Below are 5995 nucleotides of genomic sequence, written 5' to 3'. Positions count from 1 at the left end.
TGTGAAAAGTCAGCATCAGATAACTTCAGATATCATCAAATAAAATGTAACCCTCTCATTTTGCAGATGGGGAAACTGAGGCTTAGGGCTTCTACCTGCTGTCACCCTTCTTTTCTGGCAGTTCCTCATCTTCTTGATCCCAAAGTTCAGACCCAGAAGTTAAGAGGCTCATCCTGCAGTCCAGGGACTTTGGGGTCCAATTTCACCACTCCAGCCACCTGGGGAATTTCACTGGGATAGAAGGGGAGGCGTGGGCAGAAGCAGCTGAGTAGGTGTATCCATCTTAGCAATAATTAGGAAAGCGGGAGGCTTTGAAAAGACTGATAATGTGGGGTCAGGCTTTATATTCAATAGACCTCCCTCTGAATTTCTATAGCATGTTCATGTGGGGCCCCCAAAACATGGAAACTGAGGAGCCAGGCATCCCTAAGACAACCCAAAGAAGGAGTTGTGCATTGGGATTGAGAGGAACAGGGGAAGGGAGCCACCAAGGACAAGAGGTGGATCGCAGGCTGCTGACCAGTAGGCCCCAAGACACTACTCATGAGAAGGTTAGGGCAGAGGGCTTCTCCTCCTCCTTCTCTGAGCCAGGGTCTCTGAGCCAGAGTGATCAAAGCTGGCCTTGAACTTACTATGTATCCGAGGTAGATCCTGAACTCCTGACCCTCCTGCCTCTACCTCCCAAGTGCTGGGATCTGAAGGTGTGCCCCTCCACACCTGGACACTTGGGCTAAAAAGAGACTTTCTGTTGGCAGCCTGTGTGGGCTCAGGCTGGTGGGCCTCAATCTGGCATTATGAAAATGATCAGAAACTCTGGACAAAGGTCAACAACGCTCAGTACACAGAGGAAATATCTGTAAGGAAGGCCAGGTATTATAAACTGGCGGGGATCAAAGGTGGCACTCTGAGAGAACAGCAAAATTTCCCCCTCTTAGTCTTGTGGAGCCCTCAAAAGGACTGTTTGCATCCCCTATACCTGGATCGTCTACTTGGCCAGCACATATGTTAAGCACCTAATTTTCAGCAAACTCAGGGAGTATGCTGGGGACATCCAGAGGCTACCACAAAATCCTGTCTCCAAGAGTGGAAATCTTCTGGTTTGAGAGTGGAGAGAGACAGCTCAAGAACTTTTGTTGCTTTTGCAGGGGACCCAGGCTTGATTCCCAACACTAACAAGGTGGCTCACAAACATCTGTAACTTCAGTTCCAGGGGATCAGATAGCAATTCTGACTTACTCTGGTTCCTGCATGTATTGGTACAACGACAACACATACAGGCAGGTAAAATACCCATTGCATAAAATAAATAAATTTTTAAAAATGGTTAAGAAAAACCTGTTTTCCTCATTCAAGAATTAGACATGCCACTTTGGCCAAGCCAGGTTCAGTTTATGCTTTTGGTGGCAAAGTTATTACTGTTATCATTATAAGTTTGAGACAGGGTCTCATAAAGTCCAGGCTGGCCTCAAACTGTCTATATGGTGAGATGTGACTCTTGATGATATGAACGCGTGCTTCTATCCACACAGTTGTATAGGATAGATATAGTTCTTCAATGTCCTAGAATAAATCAACTACTCATCTGAGGCTAGTTAAAAGGATTGTGGTAAAACTACACATTGGGCTATTACTCAGCATAAAATAGATCAAGAAATCTCTTTGCATACTGATATGGAACAATCTTCAGAATGTTGCTAGAAAGAAAAAAAATCAGGGTGTGGCTGGTAAACTGGCTTAGTGGGTAAAGTGTTTGCCACCAAGCGTGATGCCCTGAGTTTGACCCCCCAGATCCATGTAGTGGAAGGAGAGAATACACTCCTACAATTTGTTCTCTGACATCCACTAGTCCCCCCCAACAATGAATAAATAAATGTAACAATTTGAGGGCCTTAGGTTCATCTTATTAGGAATGCTGGGGTGCAGGAGAGATGGCACAGCAGCTAAGATTACTGGCTACTTTTGTTTTGAGACAGGGTCTCAGTATGTAGCCTTGGCTGGCCTGGAACTCTCAGAGGTCCACTTGATTCTGTTTCATGGGAGCAAAGGTATGTGCCATTGTGTCTAACTGCACTGGCTGCCTTGCAGAAGACTGTTTCTTGTTCCAGTATCCATATGGTGGTTTACAACCATCTATAAGTCCAGCCCACACACATAAAATAAATAAGTAAATGAGTAATAAAACTAAAACAACACCTTAAAATTTAAAAAGGGAATAGACTGTAGGAAAACAAGAAAAATATATATGCATTGTATATATACACACTTTCTGTGCTATATCTCTAGAAAGGTATAAAAAATTAGCAATTTGGACTGTTTGGATGGATGCCAACAAGATCATATTTTTTCCTTGACTCTTTGCATATGTATATATGCATTCATACATACAACATACATGTATTCCCTTTTGCCTCTTGCTAAGATTTCTGGGATTTCAGGTGTTCACCCCCATGCCTGACTTGTGTGTGCTGCTTTTTTTTCTTTTGAGCAAGGTTTCTTGAAGCCCCAGCTGATCCCTAACTCACCATGTAGCTGAATTTCTGATCCTCCTGGCTCTGCCTCCCAATTATGAGTGCTGGGATTACAGGCTTGTACTACTATGCTAACTCTTATTTGGTGCTCAGCACAGAAGCCAGGGGTTGGTGTGTGCTAGGCAAGCACTCACCAGCTGACCTGCATCCCTAGTTCTCATGTTCTTTTTACTTTTTGGAGTTTGAACTATGTGGATGTATTATCTATTTAAATTTCTAAGTAAGGCCAAGTGTGGGGGTGCATTCCTGGTAATTCTAGCACTCAGAAGGCTGCAGGAGGATTGCTGCAAATTCAAGGTCAACTTTGGTTATGCAGTGAATTCCAAGCCAGCCAAGGCTACAGAATAAGACCTCTTTTCAAACAATTCAAAGAAGAACCTCCTCTCAGAGGCACTTTCTGCAGCATTGCACATGACATTGCTTGGAGCTTTCTGGGTCAACAATTTCCATTCCTAAACTCTTGCATCTGTATTTGGAAGAATGAGTAAATCATGAGTGTTAGTACTTGTTTTTAGCTTTTTAAAATTTTACTTATTTGTATTTTTTTGTACACTGGTATTTTGCCTGCATGTATGTCTCTGTGAACATGTCTGATCCCCTGGAACAGGGGTTATAGACAGTTGTGAGCTGCCATGTGGATGCTGGGAATTGAACCTGGGACTTCTGGAAGAGCAACCAGTGCTCTTAACCCCTGAGCCATCTCTCCAGATCCCAGTCCAGCCCCTATTATTGGTATTATGCACTTTTCAAAGTGTGTTGATGGGGGCTGGAGAGATGGCTCAGGGGTTAAGAGCACTGGCTGCTCTTTGGGGTTCAATTCCCCAGCACCCACATGGCGGCTCAAAACTGTCTGTAGTTTCAGTTCCAGGAGATCTGAAGCTCTCAACACAGAGTATATATAGGCAAAATACCAGTGCACATTAAATAAGTAAACCTTAAAAAAAGTGTGTTGATAACCAACCAGTGTCAAGTGTCAGTTTCCCAACAGTTAGATAAGACCAGATAGATGGGTGTTTTTATCTGATAAAGAAAGTACCTTTGGGTTGGGAATGTAATTCAGAGATAGGGTGTTTACCTAGAATGCATAAATCCTATTTTGACCCCCAACACTAGAAAAACAAACAAACAAATAAAAGACAGGACAAGGGAATAAGCTAAAAAGATGGTTTGCTGCTGAGTGCTTACTGCTCTTTCAGAGGACAATAACCTCTCTCTCTGTGTGGCTCATAACCAACTGTAACTCCAGCTTTCGGAGACCCAATACTTCCACGGGCATGAGAAAACGCACACACACACACACACACACACACACACACACAGAATATATACACACATATATAATTAAAAATAAATCTTTTAAAACAAAAGAAACATGGCAGGGAGGCGGCTCAGTCAGTAAAGTAAGTAGCCCACATAGGGGGTGATCCCCTAGAATGCCAGAACTGGGGAGAGGAAACTGGAGAATCCCTAAGACTTGTTAGCCAACTGGCCAGTTTAGCCAACTGCTGAGCTCCAAGCTCAGTGAGAGACCTTATCTCAAAAAATAAGGTAGGTGAGGGCCACATATACTAAATAAAAATGTAATAGAAGTTTTTTAAAAAGCTAAGTTGGAGGAACGAGGCAGACGCCTGATTTCCACTTGGACAAGAGCACACAAACACACAGCAGAACACCTGAGATCCAGCAGAATGAGAATGAAATGATTTATTCAAGTTCACCAAAAGAGACAGGTAAAGGTTACTAGGGACTGACTTCCAGTCCAATTTAGTGTTACGATTATATACAACCTTGCTCTTGCTTGGCTTTCTTTTGTTTTTGCATGCTTGTGTGTTTTCTTGAGATAGGGTCTTAATGTCGCATAGGCTAAGTTTAAACTTTTTATACTTCTCTCATTGCTTTCTGGGTGCTGGGATTATAGAGGTGAGCTGCTATGCCTGGTTCCCTGCCTGCCTTCTGTGTGCATGTAGCAATACCGCCTTGCTCGTTTTTCCAACTTTCTTGTGCAACAGCCTGAAATCACTTCTTCCTACTCCTGTTTAACTCCCCTTTGCCCTCACATAACAGCCAAAAGGAGTTTTCCGGCGCTTACGGTCTGACATTTCCCTCCTCCCTTTCTCTTGATTGGAGCTGTCCTTCTTGACCTGACTACCGGTTTTCAGCACCTGCTCTCTAGAGCAAAGTGGACTTCCGACTTATTTTATTTTGACAGTATGTTACTATGTAGCCCAAGATGGTCTCAAACTCCAGGTCCTCCTGCCTCAACAGATCAAGAGGTGGGATTACAGGCCTGTGGGATTACATTGGATCCCTAAATCTACTTTCCTTTGCAGTTTATACAAGGGTGTATGTAGACCCTTCTCATTTCAGATTCCCAGGTTCTATTAGATCCTAGCAAGTGTAAAGATTTTGCCTAAGCGCTTCACAAAAGCCTTCCATCACCTGTGCACGCAAGGTTTACCCCACCTCCTTCTCTGCCTGGACAACTTTAAAGTCTGGCAAGACCTTGCTCAAGTTTCACCTCTGGGACTAGGGGTGTGTCTCAGTGGTAGAGACACCCTCGCCATGCTAGAGGTCCTGAATTCAATCCTCAGTAAGGTACACACGAGTCACCCCTTCAGCTACTCTGACCTCACTCATTTCCCACCAAACCAATCGAACAAAAAAAAAAAAATCGGAACTATAGTAAAGACGGATCTATAGATTTAGATTGATCCGGGCCTAAAGTTGTTCCCTTTGTAACCTTGGCCCTCAGCGTCCTTCACTGTAAACCAAAATATTGGCCTGGAAGTGATACCCATTTCTACTGGGCGTTGGGGGTCGGGTGGAGGGGGAGGCTGGAAGTGAGAAACCATTTACTGTGTGTGCGTTATACAGATAGGGGCAGAGCCCGTGGTGGTCAGTACAAGTTTTGATTGTCTGTTCCTGACACTTTATGCTCATTTGCAACCCTCACCCTGCCGCTGGTGATCACCCTGTGTATCTTCCTCAATAATTCAAACACTCTCGTTCCTTCCCTTCAGTAGGAAAGAACCCATTAGGTGAGGAGGGCGCCGAGGGTCGCGATAACAACGCTGACACACGCGGCGCGGACTTTTGGCAAAATCGCAATAGGAAGCAGCGGGTCCTTGTGGGAGGAGGGGAGACAGTGAGCGAAGGCTGTCCTGGGCGAGTCTCCACCCAAGGTCACGACGCCCGCCCAGCAGGCGGCGAACCAAGGAGACGGCTCCCGGAAGCCCCGCCTCACCAGGGGGCCGAGGCCTCTGTCCTTTGGGCCCGGGACTCGTTGCCTTTAAGGCTTTGGAAAAGTCGCTGCGTCGGTGGACTGACAACGGAGCGTCACGTGTTTTGTCCCTCGTCGGCCGCCGTGGGCCGGCCGGGCGCGAGGGCGGGGCAGGGGAGCGCGGCGGGGTCAAAGGCTACAGCGCGCACCACGTGGGCCGGTGACTCCGTCCTTCCCGCAGCGGCCG

The sequence above is a fragment of the Myodes glareolus genome, chromosome 9 (genome assembly GCF_982192425.1).
Source record: "Myodes glareolus chromosome 9, mMyoGla1.1, whole genome shotgun sequence".
NCBI classification, from domain to species: domain Eukaryota; kingdom Metazoa; phylum Chordata; class Mammalia; order Rodentia; family Cricetidae; genus Myodes; species Myodes glareolus.
Note: the sequence above shows the minus strand (reverse complement) of the source record.